Genomic DNA, 19,070 nt, shown 5'->3' on the forward strand with positions numbered 1-19,070 from the left:
CGCACAGCGCTGATCCGATGGCAGGAGCCAGGTACTTCTCCTGGTCTCCCATGGGGTGCAGGGCCCAAGCACTTGGGCCATCCTCCACTGCCTTCCCGGGCCACAGCAGAGAGCTGGCCTGGAAGAGGGGCAACCGGGACAGAATCCGGCGCCCCGACCGGGACTAGAATCCGGTGTGCCGGTGCCGCCACAGGCGGAGGATTAGCCTAGTGAGCCTCGGTGCCGGCGGAGACAGTTATTTTATTTCTGTCGTCACTTATGGCCTGATTCTATAGTGTCTACTGCTGTGCACTTGTTTTAATTTTGATGGCACCAAGTTTCCCTTCTTTTCCTTTGAGGATTTTGCTTTTTGTGTCTTGGTGAAAAGGACTTCCTGACATCAAGGTCATAAAAGATGTCTCTTGTCTCTTCTCATGAAGAATACTCAGGAAGAGAAAAGAGGAGAGGAAGAGGATGAGGAGGAAGATGGGGAGAAAGAGAAAGAGAAAGGGAAAAATACTTAAATGCCTATAGCATATATAAGGCCTTCAAAAATTTCATGGAAAATGCATATTATGAAAAAACTATACCTTAGTTTCAAAAAATTTTGCATCAAAATAAACTTACCTTTTAATTTGATTTTTTCACACACTTTTTTTTTTAAGATTGTATTTATTTATTTGAGAAGTAGAGTTACAGACAGTAAGAGGGAGAGGCAGAGAGAAAGGTCTTCCTTCCGTTGGTTCACTCCCTAGATAGCCACAACGGCCAGAGCTGTGCCTATCTGAAACCAGGAGCCAGGTGCTTCCTTCTGGTCTCCCATGCAGGTGCAGGGCCCAAGCGCTTGAGCCATATTCTATTGCTTTCCCAGGCCATAGCAGAGAGCTGGATCAGAAGAGGAGCAGCCAGGACTAGAACCGGCGCCCATATAGGATGCTGGCGCCGCAGGTGGAGGATTAACCTATTGCACCATGGAGCCGGCTCCCACACACTTTTTGAAGTTTTTCTTCACAACAGAAAATTGTTAAAGCACATTAACAAACAGTTGATAGAAAATGATATTCCACGTAATATGATAGAACAGTTGATAGAAAATGTAATTGCATAACAACAAAAATAATAATTTAAAATAAGCTGTAAATCTAATTTACACCTAGCAGATTAGCAAAAACTATGAAATTGTGGCAACAATCTATTGACAAAATAATTGTAGAAATTGGTACATTGCCTATTAAAAGCAACCTGCATTTTTTAAAATTACAAATATATACAACCTTTTGCTCAGCAGTCCCACTTCCAAGAATGGAAATTATACTTGCAGCATATGAAAATAAACATTATTCATTGTAGCAATATTTATAAGAGCAGAGGATTAGAATGTTCTAGAATATCTACAGTGGCATACCATGGAGCTATGAGAAAGCATGAGGTTAAAAGAGGGAAAAATGAGGAAGCTACAGTACATACACTGATATATAAATATCTGTGGGATTTTTTTATTTGGGCATTTTTACATAAAAACCATATATATTTAAGGTATGCAACATGATGTTTTGAAACACATATACTGATTACTGTATTCAAACTAATGAACATATGTGCCACAAAGTTTCTCTGTGTGTCTCTGGTGAGAACACACATTGTTTTCTCTTAGTAAATTTCCAATACACAGTATGAGATGATTAAAGATAGTCAGTGCTATCCATTACAGTGTTACAACAGTTAAAGGAAAACAACTACAGTATCTTTCAACAAATGAATGTGTGTGTGTGTGTGTGTGTTTATGTGTGAAGGAATATTTCTTAGCCTTAATAAAGAAAACCAGCCCTCATTTTGGATGAACATGGACATTCTGCCACATGAAATAAGCTAGAAACAAGAAGAGAAGCACTGCGTGATCTCACTTATACATGAATCCAAAAAGCCAAAATCCGAGAGACAGGGATGGGGGTGGGGGATGGGAGGTGCCGCCCAAGCCTATGGAGGCTCAGCGGAGTGGGGTGAACGCACACAGGAGCTGTAACGGCAGGACAGTAGTGAAAATCCTGTATGCCACACGTGAGATGTGCCGTCAGTCTGCCAGAGCAAGTTGTGCAAGACAAGGTTTTGTGCACAGTAGGGAAAGACAAAGAAGTATCATTTTGGCTTGCATTTCTCTGAAGAAATTCTACAACAGTACGATATGAACAGATTGTTGTGTTTCGGATTGCCAGATAGAAAGAACCAGCGAGACTCACCGTAATGCAAAGAACAAAGGGACTTTATTTGTAGGTCCAGCATGCTGGGGCCCCAGCCTCCCATGCAACGCAATGCTGGGAGACTAAGACCCCCTTCTCTTTGTTCTCGGGGTTTTTATAGTTCCCAGGCAAACAAGTATTCTTTCCTTCCCCTGGCCCTGCAGGACCAAGGACGGCCCACTTTATTGGTTGCCTCCACCTGGTCCTGCGAACAGGACCAAGGACTGCCTGGTGTCAGGTTTCATCTTCTCATACTAGGCGCATCCTTAGTCTAGTCAGTTTTTTTGTCTTGTGAGAAGCCTGTCATGGCGTGGTTCTGGCCTCTCACAGGATCACCATGATTCCGGGGGGTGTGTCAGGTGGCAGAAGTATATGAGGAAGGGCCTGGCACCCTGGCTCACTTGGTTAATCCTCTGCCCGCGGCGCCAGCATCCCATATGGGCACCGGGTTCTGGTCCCGGCTGCTCCTCTTCCAGTCCAGTTCTCTGCTGTGGCCCCGGAAGGCAGTGGAGAATGGCCCAGGTGCTTGGGCCCCTGCATCCGCGTGGGAGAACAGGAGGAAACACCTGGCTCCTGGCTTCGGATCAGCACAGCGCCGGCCGTAGGGGCCATTTGGGGAGTGAACCAACGGAAAGAAGACCTCTCTCTTCCGTCTCTCTCTCTCACTGTCTATAACTCTGTCAAATAAAAAAAAGTATATGAGGAAAAGGAGAGAAGGGAAGGGAGGCTTTGCTGGGTACACCTGCTTGTGTGTTTGTTTTCATTTTTGAAATGTTACTGTGTTGCCTATCCACTGGATTGAATTTGCAAGTCCATTTATTTTAAATAACTAAAATCAACAGTATTAATTTTTCTTTAAAAGGCAGAAGCGAAACAATAATGACAATCCCTTCAGTTCTGTTTCCCCCTGTTTGAGCATTTGCAAACCACTTTAGTGACTCAGTGGAGACGTCACACCCTTGGTTAAAGTTCTAGCAGGCTGCTGTTTTTAAGTGCAAGAACCAAGGAGGTTTCCGAAGATGTTTTAGGACTGGAATTATGCATTGAAAAATATTTTTCCTAAAGGAGATTGTGAAGGGCTGAAACAGTGTTTGGTTAACTGAAATGGTAAAGATAGTCCATGCAATATGAAAATGTCAGCTTCAGAATTAATCTGAAGATCATATACAAAGGGGAAGAACCGAGTTTACCATTAAATGATCAACTGACAACTTGAAGCAGAATATACTGAAATGCATAACATTTTATTATCACGTCTATTTTTTATAGTGCAGAAAAACCATAAAGCAGGCCTCCTAAATCTGTAATTTAATACATAGCATCATAACACATTTCTAAAGTAAGTTTCAAAATGAGCCAGCCTCATAAGACTGAGTGACATTTTGTCACTGATTTTAAGGAAAATGCTATCTCGGTTAAGAAGTTATAATGTATATATATAATAAAGAAACACACAGTACAAGGTTAGACAAATTTGAGAGTTTTTGTTATCACCTTAACATCAGGGTGTTAATGCATTTGTAACCACAAATATTTGAACTATTCCTTTCATTAGATCAGATGACAAGAGAGGTGCCTGAAAATTGTCTTATTTGTTCAGGTAAATTAAATAATGTCAGATCAATGAGTGATGCGCTTATCATTATAGAATCTGGATATTCAGAGTACCATGGGCTACGCGACATTTGTGATGGTGTGAAAATGAATACTTCAACAGTAAAAGGATTTATTTCCCTGAAAGGATTGATTTTTATAGTTAATGCTTTTCCTATTAGACTAGCTAGCTCAGGGTCTCCTTTATGGAAAAAAGAACCTGAAAAGTAAGTGTTCCTTTAATTAAGTAGAGCCAAGGTCGAGAAAGGGAGACTGAGACAGGTTAGATGGGTGGGAATGGTGTCACAGGGAGTCCGTCTCAAGTGCATTATTCACCTGTGTTTTTAAGGCTTAGGCCTTGATCTGCTCCATAAAATTCCTGGATTGGAAGGTTCTCCAGCTCCACTCAGGGCTGGGAGGATAGATGCCAACATGGACAGAATGAAGGAAACAGGACCAGGAGTGGGGAAGGGGTGTGGTGACTCGCCATGCTGCTGTGGGACCACATTCTTCTTATTTGTCAAGAGAAGCCAAAACTGTATAGGACGCTAATTTGCTTTAAATATGACTAACAACTAACCCTGACCCCAACTCGCCATGTATCAGAGGTTTTTCCAAGTAGACAAACTAAATAACCTCACTCATCCTCCTAGTAACCATTGGAGGGGAGAATGACTTTATCTGCAGTGTGAAGATGAGTAACCCAAGGCACAGGAGGATGCAAGGCTTGCTCAAGGTCACACAGCTGACAGAGGCAGGAGTAGGAATTGAACCTAGGAAATCTGCTCTAGAGTTTACCTCCTCAAAGACCAAGGTATAAGAAAATTCCCCTTATACAAATTTTAATTAATTTCTAACTTAATGGATTAATTTGGCTCATACATATTTTATTGTAGAACTAAATTATAGGCCGGCGCCATGGCTCAATAGGCTAATCCTCCGCCTGCGGCACTGGCACACCGGGTTCTAGTCCCAGTCGGGGCGCTGGATTCTGTCCCACTTGCCCCTCTCCCAGGCCAGCTCTCTGCTGTGGCCTGGGAGTGCAGTGGAAGATGGCCCAAGTCTTTGGGCCCTGCACCCCATGGGAGACCAGGAGAAACACCTGGCTCTTGGCTTCGGATCAGCGCGATGCGCCGGCCACAGCACGCTGGCCACGGCAGCCATTGGAGGGTGAACCAATGGAAAAAAGGAAGACCTTTCTGTCTCTCTCTCTCTTACTGTCCACTCTGCCTGTCAGAAAGTGTAAAAAAAAAAAAAAACTAAATTATTCACTATGACTACTAATATATTCCTTATATACATTTTTCTAAAGCTTTTTTTAATTTTTGAATAATTCATAAGCCACCACTATTTCTAAAGGGCTCAGTTTGAAAGAGAGCCTATTGCAGAAAACTTAAGGCAGATTCCTTATTGGATATTATCTAAGAAAAAAACGTTTTTGAAAAATGTCTCGGGCTGGTGTTGTAGCGTAGTGGATAAAACCACCACTTGCAACGTTGGCAATCCCATATGGGTGCTGGTTTCAATCCTGGCTGCTCCACATACAATCCAGCTCCTTGCTATTGTGACTAGGAAAGCAATGGAAGATGTCCCAAGTACTTGGGCCCCTGCACTCACATGGGAAACCCAGAAGAAGCTCCTGGCTCCTGGCATCTATCTGGCCCAGCCCTGGCCATTAAGCCATTTAGGGAGTGATCCAGCAGATGGAAGACCTCTCTCTTTCTCTCTCCACTCCCTGCCTCTGTCTCCCCTCCTCTCTCCCCCTCTCCCTCCCTCCATCTCTCCCTCTCTCTGTAACTGCCTTTAAAATACATTAAATAAATCTTTTTTTAAAAAAGGAAAGAAAAGTGTTTCATAAAACCAACAATACTTTGATACCAAAACCAAAGAAACAACACAGAAAGGAAACTACTGACCCGTATCCTTAATGTCAGAGATGCAAAGATTCTCAACAAAATACTAGCAAATTGAATCTAAAACCACATCAAAAAGATCATACATCATGATCAACTGGGAGTTATGCCAGAAATGCCAAGGTGGTTCAGTATTCTCAAATTAATAAATGTCAGAAGTCACATCAATACAATGAAGAACAGAAACTACGTGGTCATCTCAGTAGATGCAGGGAAAGCATTTGGTAGGATTTAATATCCCTTCATGATACAAACCCTCCACAATTAGGTATGGAAAGAAGACTCTTCAAAATTCTAAAGGCTATGTGTGACAAACCAACGGCCAGTATCATACTGAATGGGGGAAAACTGAAAGCATTTCCCCTCAGATCTGAAACAAGACAGGTATGTCCATTTTCACCACTGTTACTCAATATAGTACTGGAAGTTTTAGCAAGAGCAGTTAAGGAGGCAAAAGAAATAGAGTATCAATATTGGAAAAATGGAAGTCAAAGTTTCCATGTTTGCAGATGACATGATGTTGTACATCAAAAAAGCCTAAACAGTCCACCAAAAAGCTGTTAGAATTGATTAACCAATTCAGTAAATAAACATACAAAATAAACGTACAAAAAAGCAGTTGCTAATGCTAATGATGAATTCACAGAAACAGAAATCAAGAAATCCCATTCACACTAAATATAAAATGTTTAGAAATAAATTTAACCAATGAAGTGAAAGATCTCTGCAATGAAAATTTTTAAACATTCATGAAAGAAATCATCAAGGACACAAAAACAGGAAAGACATTCCTTGCTCATGGATCAGAAGAGTCAGTATCATTAAAATATGTATACTACCTAAAGCAATATACAGATCAGTGAAATCCCTTTTAAAATGCCAATGGCATTCTTACCGAGTTAGAAAAAACAATACTAAAAATCATGTGGAAACACAAAAGACCCCAAATAGCCAAAGGAACCCGAACAAGAAAAACCAAGCTGGAGGCATCACAATACCTGATTTCAAAGCATACCACAAACCTATATAATATATAATACATTTAACCTATAGTTATAATACACAAGCCTATATAGTATATATTTAATCTATAGCTGTAATATACAATATAGCATATATTATATATACTAATATATAATATATTTAACCTATAGTTATAATACACAAACCTATATAATATATATTTAACCTATAGTTAAAAAAATAAATCAGTGGAACAGAATAGAGTCCAAGAAGTAATCCATGTATAGAACTGATTTTTGACACCAGTGTTCAGAGCAAACAGGTAAGATAATCTTGCCAATAAATGGTGCTGGCAAAACTGGATATATATATGTAGAAGAATGAAATGAGATTCATGCCTGTCACCCAGATGGACTCAGACAAATACTGCATGTTCTCCCTTATATGAACCAACAAATCAGCCTTGAATCATCCTAAGAATTTTACTGTTGGGGTAGCCATTCAGACTACTGATTAAGCCAACAATTAGGACACTCGTGTCCCACTACTGAGTACCTGGGTTCAAGTCTGACTCTGGTTATCAGTTCCAGCTTGTACACCTGGGATGGGGGGAGCGGGGGTGGTAGCAGGTGATGGCTCAAGTAGTTGGGTCTCTGCCACCCAAGTGGGAGACCTAGACTGGGTTCCTCCCTCTCAGCTCCTGTCTCCGGGCTTCAGCCTGGCCCAGCCCAGTCCTGGCCATGACAGGTACTTGGGGAGTCAGTCAACAAATGAGAGCTCTACCTTTTTGTCAGTCTTTGTCTCTCTATCTTTTTCTCAATCTTCCTACCTCTCAAATTAAAAAAAAAAAAAAAGAATATACTATAAACATCTCTATTTCTGGAAATTTTCCCCTTCATTCCCAAATTGTTAAAATATAGAGATTATCTGAAAAGTATGTATTATAAAGCTTAGATAATGTAATAAAATACTATTTAATAATATATTGCCATAATCTAAGGCATTTTAATTAAGGAATAACCTGGGTATGTTAATTTTAGTGTGTAGTGGCCGTGATTCATCAAATAATAATAATTTCAGTTGTTCAGATGACCTTATAGGGATCTCTAAGTGAATTCTGTCAGTCTTTATATTATACAGGTTGGTCTGTATACTTTACATTTTGTGTGCATTTGTGTAGGGTGATGCAGTATATGTAATATACTCTACCTTCTCTATCTCCATATATATAAGTACATCAAGACACATACATCATAGAAAAATGACCATGTTATAATGTTATGTGTGTCAAAGTAAGCTTATACTGAACATTTTTCCCATCATTTGTTTTCCAACCTATATTGCTTAAAATAGCCAAAAAGAAATATTAAGCTATCATCAGTCTGGTTGTTCCTTCAGTAGGTAAACATCTATACCTGTCTTAAAAGATGAAGATTCTTTTTATGTGAAATGGGTGAATTATTATACTAAAGGCAGCAACATTTCTTACCAGAAAAGCTTGATCACACAGTTAAATATATCATTAGCATTCATGGAAGATGAGCGTATGCTCTCTACAGCGCCAAAAAAATACTCAGTCTTAAGTTGTCTTCCACAGAATAAATTCATGTTTTAGAAAACCCCATTCCAGAGCCTCAATTTATGTCTGTGTTTGTGATGATCTTGGAAATTAGGCTACGCCCATCAGCAAAGGTGCGGGAAAGTGATTTTTCGTCCAGTTATGATAGGAAAGCCATGCCCTGCCCAAAGATTAAGACTCGCTTCACATTACACTTCCAGCGTTCTGGAAGGCATCACCAATGGCTGCAGCAGCAGTAATAGTTGCGGTGATCAGTTATTGCGCTTTCACTATGTTCTGCAAATATTATAGGCAATACGATTTAATGGGAGTGAGGCAGCATTTGTATAATGGAAGATAATCACTGACTTTGTCACAGAGGTCTCTGTCACTTGCATTTCTAGGATGAAAGTGATTCACTTCAGTCGTGTATGTTAGATGAGTGGAAAACACTGAAATTGTTGCAAAGATCAATGAATTAATTAACTGACCTCAGCTCCCCCCCAGCCCCCGCCACCACCAGTTTAACCTCTGTGTCATTACAAAATATAGCTAAGGAATGGTAGGTTACTACTAGGTACAGCACAGAATTTCCGGACTCAAGTCACCAGTAGAAAACCTGAGAGGAATCCACCTAAAGCTTACATTCAGTACACAAAAGTCGTGTGGTAACAGAGCATAAGACACCAGGCACACGTGTGGTTTCTTTCTTACCCTTGGGTGGTGTGCACAGTTTTCGCAGCGTCAGCTATTCACCCAACATATGTAATCCTGTACCATCATAACTACTGGCGTTATCCACGGCTCTTGAACTCATATCCCTACCTTTCAGAGATGTAAGGAAGAAACCTGACAAATCCCACCCTGATAGAAAGGGCCAACCCTGTCCAAAGAAGCCTCTTGTGGAATCCAGGCGTGGGTGGAAAGGAAGCAATTATATTGTGTACACAGAAGTATGATCTTCCATACTTCCTCCAGGAAGTGTACTCTTTCAGTGGTAAAGCGCCATCTGTTTCTGATACTGACTGCGGGCTCACCGCCACGATCTCCAAACACAGACTTCTCACTCGCTGCAGCTCCGGAATTCTGCTTAGAATACGCAGGAGTGATTCCCTGACGCACCACCTTGAAAGGATGTCAAGCCTTAGTGCTCAACACTTACCTAACCTTCCTGGGAGCGTTATCAAACCCTGCCCATGCAACAACTGGGCATTTTTAGTGTGAAAAATGCTGAAGATTGGAGTCCCCCCGACTGCCTTCTGCTAATGGCCTTGCTGATGCCAGCACTGAAGGGTGAGGACTCTGTGGAAGTCATTTAGCCCTCACAAGACGCTCAGAGCTCAGCTGATTTTCTTCTGGTTGAGCTGGGTCCATGGAGCCACAGTGCACTGCTCTGGACAGGAAACCAGGCTCAGCTAGGTAGCAGAGAGGCCCAGATAAAGCAAACAAACCAGGGCTTTGCGAGGTGACAAAAAGGAAATGAGCCAAGTCACACCCGAAGCCCATCCTCCAGGCCGTCCAGCGGGCAGGAAACGAAACCACAGATCAGTGGTCCCGGTGGTGAGAATATACCACACAGGTGGCCAGAGGAAGCTGAACTCGGGGTCTGGCCTTTTAACCCACTTTCGTGCATTCTAATCGCCTAGAGTTTTGCCCCCAAGAAAGCTAAGGAAGGATTGTCTTACGTTCAGGCTTATCATGAACGCAGCACATGCCTTTCAGACGCTGTTTTTAAAAATAACACAGATCTGGTGTAACAAAGTGTTTTCTTATATGAACAAAGAAATCTGTAGGTTTATTTAGGGAACTGTAAAAATGAAAGATAGTCTTTTTTTATTTTTTTGACAGGCAGAGTGGACAGTGAGAGAGAGAGACAGAGAGAAAGGTCTTCCTTTGCCGTTGGTTCACCCTCCAATGGCCACCGTGCTGCGGCCGGCACACCGCGCTGATCCGATGGCAGGAGCCAGGTGCTTCTCCTGGTCTCCCATGGGGTGCAGGGCCCAAGCACTTGGGCCATCCTCCACTGCACTCCCGGGCCATAGCAGAGAGCTGGCCTGGAAGAGGGGCAACTGGGACAGAATCCGGCGCCCCGACTGGGACTAGAACCCGGTATGCCAGCACCGCTAGGCGGAGAATTAGCCTAGTGAGCCGCAGCGCCAGCCAAAAGATAGTCTCAAGGATTTAAAATTCTACTCAGAATCTCTTTCTCCCTTGGCAAGGATAAATCCAAGCCTTCAGATGTTGAATATTTTTGCCTTACTCTGAAAATGCAGAGAGGCCCTGATTGGGCAATGGGGACCATGATGACGTTTTGACCTGGAATACTTCCCACACACCCAGTAATGTCAAAACAGTCTGGAAATGATAACAAAACATCAAGGATGTTATAATCCAAGTGGTGAGGAAAGCAACCACAATTTAAAAAATACAAATTACAAAGAAGTTGGAATGTGGAATAAATATTTTTGCTGTGGGCATTTGGAAAAATAGTATGTATAGATACATTTGAAAAAGTTACTGGAAAATGCATATTGTTTAAAAACTTGGCTTGGATTTCAAAATTATTTTGCACCCAAATAATTTATTTATTTATTTATTTGAAAGTCAGAGTTACACAGAGAGGAGAGGAAGAGAGAGGGAGAGGGAGAGGGAGAGAGAGAAAGAGAGAGAGGTCTTCCATTGGATGGTTCACTCCCCATTGGCCACAATGGCCAGAGCTGCACCAATCCGAAGCCAGGAGCCAGGAGCTTCTTCCAGGTCTCTCACGCAGGTGCAGGGGTCCAAGGACTTGGGTCATCTTCTACTGCTTTCCCAGGCCATAGCAGAGAGCTGGATCGGAAGTGGAGCAGCCAGGTCTCCAACCGGCACCCATATGGGATGCCGGCACTTCAGGCCAGGGTGCTAACCCACTGTGCCACAGTGCCGGCCCACCCAAATAATCTTTTAACTCAATTTTTCCACAAACAGTTTGGAGTACCCTCATATATATGTCCACAGATATATATGTGAAGTATTGTCTGCATAATGTTTCAGAATACCACTGAAGCGTGAGGACAGGATAGTAGCAGATCTCCACAAACCCCAGAAACAATGCAGCCCAAGGAAGAGAAATGGGAACAGTTAACGTGGAGAGACAATGAACAAAATCGGTCTAGGCACAGTTGGCTGAGGACATCAGGAAGCAATATAAAATTAATCCCATATAGGGCAGCAGTCCCAGGCCTGTAAACCTGGCCAAAGGACTTGAAAATGACGGGTCAAGAGAATTTTATGGCAATGTCAAAAAAATGAGTGACATAAACTATGCAGGTTGGGTTTGGGGCAGGATGACCTAATTTATGCAGAAGAGCCAAAAGGCCAAGTCCATGATTCAGAGTCATTGTCAGAAGGATCAGACCAGCAGTGGGACACTTGCAAGGATGAATTTGTGAAACACTGAAAAGGAGGAAATCCACGTCTGACAAAACAGATAGGGAAGAATAAGACAATTTATCAGCTATGCCTCCAGTTACCCTTTACAAATCAGGAGGCCTGCAGAATGCAGCTAGATAACCACTCAAAGGAATGTAGGAGAAATGGGTTCTTGGGTAGGGGTGCGGTAGGGCACTGGGCTTTATTTTTTGTATTTTCCGTATTCAAGGCAGTGGCCGCTGTCACTCAACACTGCCCCTAACTGCCATCAGAATGAGAAAAGCTATGCTAGTTCTGAGGAGCTTTCAGTGTAATTTGGGAAAATTGCAATGAAGACTCTGATATGAAAGAAATGTAAATAAAATTCAATGTGAAACTTAGCAGAGAATTCAGTGATACTGCCATCACTAATAGAACTGAAAATAGAGGCATACCACAGGAAGTGGGGGCAGCGGGTGAGGCGTAGGTAGAAGCAGGAGGCTGAATCTTGACTTACAGGCTGTGAGTTGAGAGACAGAGAAGGAGGAACCAGGGGGAGTCTGGCACAGTAGCTATGTGCTGAGCTGTCACAGTGGACAGGGGAGTGGCACAAGCGGAAGCCTGACTCGGTGACAAGCACTAGCAGTTGGGAAAACCTGCCTTACGGGAGGGTGTGCAGCGCACGAGCCTGGAATCACTCACTAGAGAGGGGAAGAGAGGCAGCCAGGCCGTACTGTGTCTCCTGCTTTCTAGCATGTACCCTGTCCTACATCAACAGCACACTTGCTCCAGGGCTCTTCTCTGCAGGGACAGAGACCTTGTCAGAACCTTCCTGTTTTTAAAAACAACAAGTATGATAAACACTTCCAGAAAAAAATAGTTTAAAACATGTTACTTGTCTGAGTTGCTATAGAAAGTTTCACACTTGGAAAACCTCTTAAATGTACCGTCAGCAGGTAAGATTCTGCTTTGTAATCCACACAGTTGTCTAAAGGGGGAGGGTAAAGTTGGTGGAGAACAAAATAATGAAAACGAAAACTTAACCCTCTGTACAGACCAGTGCAGGAATCCCCTAGAAAGTAGAGGAAGTGAGTACAGGGTCCATCAATGAAGACGGAAGGTGCTGGCAAGCGTGGAGTAGAAATTCAGCACTCGTTACTTAAGTTGGACAAGAGCTAGTGACCACCTGCTCTCTGCCAGAGCGTGTGAGTTAACTTAGTACTGCAGAATGTGTCATATTCTTTAGGATAGAAAGTGCCGTGGTCCAAATCCTGGCTTCTTCACTCCTGACTTCAAAGACAAGAGAGTATTTAATTGTTTTATGTTCTCATTGGCTCATTTGTGAAATGGAGGGAATTCTAGTAACTACCTTGGCTCATTGTTGTTAGTATTGATTAAGATACTATTTGTGAATCGCCTAGCACATAGACAGGCCCATAACTAGGACTTGGTGAGTGTGATAAAGTGATTGGGAGGACTTCCCACCTGCTTACATAAGGACTTGAAATGTACCCTTCCTCTCAGTTAATATTTTTGAGATGTAGACAGTACGTGTGGCAAAGAGCCCATTGATGACCTTTGATATTTTCACGTTCTTTTCAATTTTCTCTTTCATTCTCTTGGAAAAACATTTTAGACCTTAGAGACATTCAATATTTCCTTGAAACTCTGAGTTGTTTGACTATTAATGATTCCACTTAACCCAACACCTGCCCTGTTCCAAGAACTGAAGCAGTATACTTATTCTTATATGATGGGATTCTGGTACAAGGTGGCAAACCAGTTCACTCCTTTGGAAAGAAATAAATTCAATTCTTTATTTGTTTTCTTATTTGAGAGGCAGAGAAACAGACAGAAAGAGAACTCCCTTATGTGTCTTCACTTTCCAAATTATCCAGAATTCTGGGGCTGGGCAAGATTAAAGCCAGCACTTGGGAACCCTATACAGGTCTCCCATGTGGGTGGCAGGAACCAATTCACGTGAGTCATCACTGCTGTCTCCAAAGCTTTGCATTAGCAGGACTCCAATCCAGGTATTCCAATGTGGGACACAGATATTGTTTTAGGCAGTGTCTTAATCGCTAGGCCAAACACCAGTCTCCAAAAAGTCAACTTATGATGATGAAAACTATGAAAAAAAGAAACAAACTCTGCAGTACTATTAGTATGAAACTTTATATTATGTTAACTAGTATGTCTTTCATTATTTAAATACCAATTTGTCTATTTAGGTTTTTTAAATATAAGATATATGGATATTGAGTTGTAACATTATGGCACCAAAAATAGGTCACTCAGTTCATATCTGTCCAAAACAAGCAGTAATATTATTTTGTGTTGAGGAATTTTGCTTGTGCAGAAACACGAACCCATGGCGCCATAATTTATGAAAGACTAAGTCATCAGGGTCTCCTTTCACCATTGCAACACCGTACTCTTGTGGACATGGAAAATTTCCACCCACTGACAATTGGAAAAGCCCTTCCAGTTGTTTCAAACAAAGAATCCAGTTACAGTAATAATGAAATGCAAAGAATGCCCAGTCCTTATTGCTTAGTAAGTTGTAGAAATGAGAAAACATGGACATATGTGCTCCGTGCTGTATTTCCTTATTAATTCCTGTCACTCACATTCCCCGAGAATTTTCTCAAACTTAATCACAAAACATACCCTGACCTTTAACAGCTTGCGGGGCTGCTATGTTAACCTTCAACATTTTGCAAGATTCTTCTTAAAACACTTCCTCTGGAAAGCACACGGCTCAATGTGCTAAAATTGTCTCCTATAATAACCACAACAGGATCGTAACAAACCCGCATGTAAAAACCAAATAAAGCCTTCCGTGGGGGTGGTTCACCACTTCCCCTTTTTTTAACATGCAGGAACTAATTTAGCTGAGAAGATAAAAGCATGAACAGCCTACAGATGCACAAGGAAACTAGATCCTAGGACCTGAAATTCCTCAGAGGCAGGGTGGTCTGGACAATTTTGTGCGAAAAGAGCTTTCTCTGACTTGGGAGGTCACAGATAGAAAGCAAAGAGTCTGACACTTGTACAGGAGGTCTTCAAAACATTTGTAGAAAATGGAGTTAGAAGTTAAGTTTATCCTGGTGCCAAAATATTTTATCATCCACTCATACAAAGTGTCTTCAAAAAGTTCCAGGAAAATGCATGTTATAAAAAAAAACTACATATGAATTTCAAAAACTTTTTACACCAAAATAAACTCTTCATTTCCTCTCTCCACAGAATTTTTTCAAGTATTCTCTTATGTCTTAGGGCCTATGGTTACTGTGAAATGACTCATCTCCTCCTTTCTTTAATAGAAAAAGCTCATGGGATAGCATCCCCTATAGATCCTCCCCCCTGTCAGAAGGAGGGCCACTTGATCCCATCCCACGTGGTCCAGCCACGCTCGTGGGAAGTGGCCTCCTCACCAGACATTCTGCGGAGAGCACACTTCTTTCATGCCTCACTGCTAACTTCCAGACTTCGTTTCGTGCTGGTTCACTCTTACTGTTTGCATGCTGTCCATTGGTGGTACACCGTGTGGGCTCTGGTTACACCCTGCAGCAGTGCCAGGCACAAGCCTCATGAACTTGTCTGTTTTATATGTTTTCCAGCGATGGCTTCACTTCATGAATGTTCTGTAGTTTGCAACATGACGACGAGTGGAGGGCGATGAAAATAGATAAACAGCAGTATCTCTGCCTGGGGAGTTTTATGAGCTATCTGTCAACAGAGTTTGTTTCATCAGTCTCTCTACAGACTTTTCCCTTTTTTCCTAGAATATTTGAGAGTCAAAAGCAGTAAATCCTAATCTCTAAAGAAAACACATGTTTTAAAAATGTGTCATTTCATTAGTGAAGCTTACATGTTTGAATGCAATTTGGCAGCATGTTTTATTCTTCTATTATTGCCACAAATTATCTGTGAAAGGTGAAATTTAAATACCAAATAAGAGAAAATACACATACAGTATTGGGTTCTCTGAGAGCACACAGGCACCAGGCAGAAAAATGAGGTAAATAATGTACATTGTTGGGGTTTTCCCCTTTCTTAAAACTCTTTCTTCAGACGCAGCTCCTGGGACTTCTTAGGACACCTTGATACAATATATTGTTTTATCTTCCTCCAGCTCCTTCATAAAGAATTTTCTCTACTAGATTTCATTTCATTAAAGTTTTATGTTTTTTTTTAACCAGTACATTTAATTTCTTTAATCTTCCTCTCTCTCGAAATAACATTTATCTTTTAATAGGTGTTGTAGGCATTTTTTGGGGGGTGGAGAGAATAATTTTTTTAAATGGGTGTTTTAATAGATAACTTTTGAACCCAAAGGGTTTCAGAATCGTTCAAACTGTGCCAACTTTCTGTGTTTCCAAAGTATCTGTTTGGCTCTAGATGTCAGTCTATGGCTTGATTAAATATTTTTAAGTACTATGTGGAAATGAAGGGAAAAAACCATGCTCATTGGTTGTTGTATGCATCTCAACAGTAACTTCAGCTGCCCCACACTGGTGGAGAGCCCTGCAGTTAATTTAAAGCATGACAAAAATCAGGCTGTTTTTTTTTCTTTCCTTCACATTTTTACTCTCTTGGCCCCAGCGACATCAATGGCAACAAGAAAATTTGGTTAACTCGTCTCTTTCCTGCAACCTCATGCCTTTCCCACTGCTGGAGAGACTTGTGGAGAAGTAAAGAGCTGTCCACTTGGGCTCCCTCTGGGGCCAGAGAAGGGCCAAGTGGAGTCATCCGTGCGGAATGTGATCCCTTTCTTATTCTGAAAAGCTCTAAGCAGGGGCCGGTGCCGCAGCTCACTAGGCTAATCCTCCGCCTAGCGGCGCCAGCACATCGGGTTCTAGTCCCGGTCAGTCGGGGCGCCGGATTCTGTCCCAGTTGCCCCTCTTCCAGGCCAGCTCTCTGCTGTGGCCAGGGAGTGCAGTGGAGGATGGCCCAGGTACTTGGGCCCTGCACCCCATGGGAGACCAGGAAAAAGTACCTGGCTCCTGGCTCCTGGCTCCTGCCATCGGATCAGCGTGGTGCGCCGGCCGCAGTGCGCCGGCCGCAGCGGCCATTGGAGGGTGAACCAATGGCAAAAGGAAGACCTTTCTCTCTGTCTCTCTCTCTCTCTCACTGTCCACTCTGCCTGTCAAAAAAAAAAAAAAAAAAAAAAAAAAAGCTCTAAGCAGGAAAAAACAGTTTCCACTCTGCACAAAAATAGGTTTCACTGTTTTTTTTTAAATGAGTACACTTTCCTCCTCCTCCCCACACCATTGATAGTTGCATCACATAACTTTGTAGGTCCTCCCATCTGTGTGGAACCTAACATTTCACCCCTTGAATCCAGGTTGGTCAGAGGACTTGACTTATGTCATGTACCTTAGCAAGTGTGGCACAACCAGAGCATTGACATGCTTGGCTCTGTGGCACTTGGTTCCCTGTTGCTCTGGGAACCACTCAGCTGGCTCCTGAATAAGCCCTGCTGAGTAAATGGGCTGGATGCTGTGGGCGGGACTTCGGGATGAAGAGAGACAGGTAGTCCAGAACGTCCTGTCACTACAGCCAGCCACCTAATACGTGAGTCAGGCTGGCATGACCTGCACCCCAGGTGAACTACAACAGAAAGCTGACACAGGGGTGACACTCAATAAACTGCCATTGGGAGCAAAATGATTGGAAACTCCCAGCCCAGATCACCAACATGTAGACGCATGAGCTAAGAATCAATTATGTAAAGCCACTAAGTTTGGTATGATTTATAGCTACATGAAAGCCTACAGATACACTGACTCCTTGGGAAGACAAATGAGACTTTAACTAAAGAAACATTTCATTTTTTAAATTTAAGTCTGGACTTTGCTATTTCTGAAAATTTAGATTTGTTTTAAAGAGAGGGGTATATGTTTTCCCTTTGAGTATTGTAGCTCAATAAATGCGGCTGCAACTCACATTAGCTCAGTTGTCCAAAAGGAAATTCAGTGTGACAAACACATCTGCCTTGGACCAAAGCATAAGAAAACTAGACAACAGCTGTGTCTCTGACCATCCAGAGGAATCCAGAGCCCTTCTGCAAATGGATGCCTCAGGCTGGACACCGAGCAGGAGCACCCATGCTACTGGGGTGGCAACTCATGAGATGATCACAGAGAGAACTCAAGAAGAAGATGCTAGAGAAAGAAGCTTCAAGGAAGGAGAATCAGCTAATACTTGGGAAAAGCTCAGATGGCCAACTTGTGAAAAGCCTAAATTCCTTAGGTACCTTCTCTCTGGTGCTCTGGAAAAAGTCCTATTTATCAAATGTTTAAATATGTCCTTGTCAACCTTATATTTTCTTTTGGAAACTGTGACAAATGTACAATAAAACAAATGGTATAGATTGTCCCAGCCTGGTGCTGAAACTTTGGGAAAACTGCTAAGAAGGCTGGAGAAGACCAAGAGAGGACAAGGACAAGTGGACTGACGGTTCTTCCTCTCCACCCCTCTTCTTCCATGTGATAGAGGACGCTGACCTCTGAGAAAGGTGGTGGGATGTCTGAGCTTCCATACCTAGAAACAGACGAAGAAGTCTGAGGTTAAGAATTACTCAGAGGGCCAGTATTGTGTGGCACAGTGGGTTGTGCTGCCACCCGTGATGCCACATCCCATATGAGCACCAGTTGGAGTCCTAGCTGTTCCTCTTCGGATCCAGCTCCCTGTTGATGTGCCTGGGAAAGCAGCAGAAGGTGGCCCAAGTGCTTGGGCTCCTGCCATCCATGTAGGAGAATCAGATAGAACTCTAATCTCCTGTCTTCAGCCTGCCTCAGTGCAGGCCATTTTGGCCATTTGGGGAGTGAACCAGTGGGTTGAAGATTTTTCTGGCTCTCTCTTTGTCTCTCCCTCTGTATCTGTAATTCTGCCTTTCAAATAAATCAATATTTTTAAAAAATTATTCAGAAGATACTTGATAAATGGGTTCTGGTTGTACATCTTTTTCTCCTGAAATAATCTGCTTAAAATGATTCTTGTTTACAAGGTGAAGAGGTTAACTGAACCAAAATACTAAGCCAGTATGTAAATATTTTTATCTTATTTTTGAACTACCTTAAATAATGGTCCTATTTTATCCTGGAGGGCTGTTTCTTTCTATCATTGTAATTATTTCTGAACTCATGTTACATCATCTGGTAGACTACAAAAAAAAATTCAAAGGAAAGATTGTACTAGCCGTTAATGAACACCCCAAGCACCCAGAACTATATATTGCTTTGAGCACTTGTTCAACACTCTTTTGATTTATTTTAATGAAGTGATGATTAAATAAATTCCTGGATGTTTATATAATCAACAAATACCTAAATGAGATGAATTAAATTAATAAGATGATTTTACTTCATGAGTGAAGAGAACTCTCAAGAGGTTTTTTATATATAGTGGATAAAACCTATAGGAAAAATG

Source organism: Oryctolagus cuniculus, chromosome 14, assembly GCF_051225735.1.
Source record: "Oryctolagus cuniculus isolate XC-2025 breed Fujian yellow rabbit chromosome 14, ASM5122573v1, whole genome shotgun sequence".
Lineage (NCBI taxonomy): Eukaryota > Metazoa > Chordata > Mammalia > Lagomorpha > Leporidae > Oryctolagus > Oryctolagus cuniculus.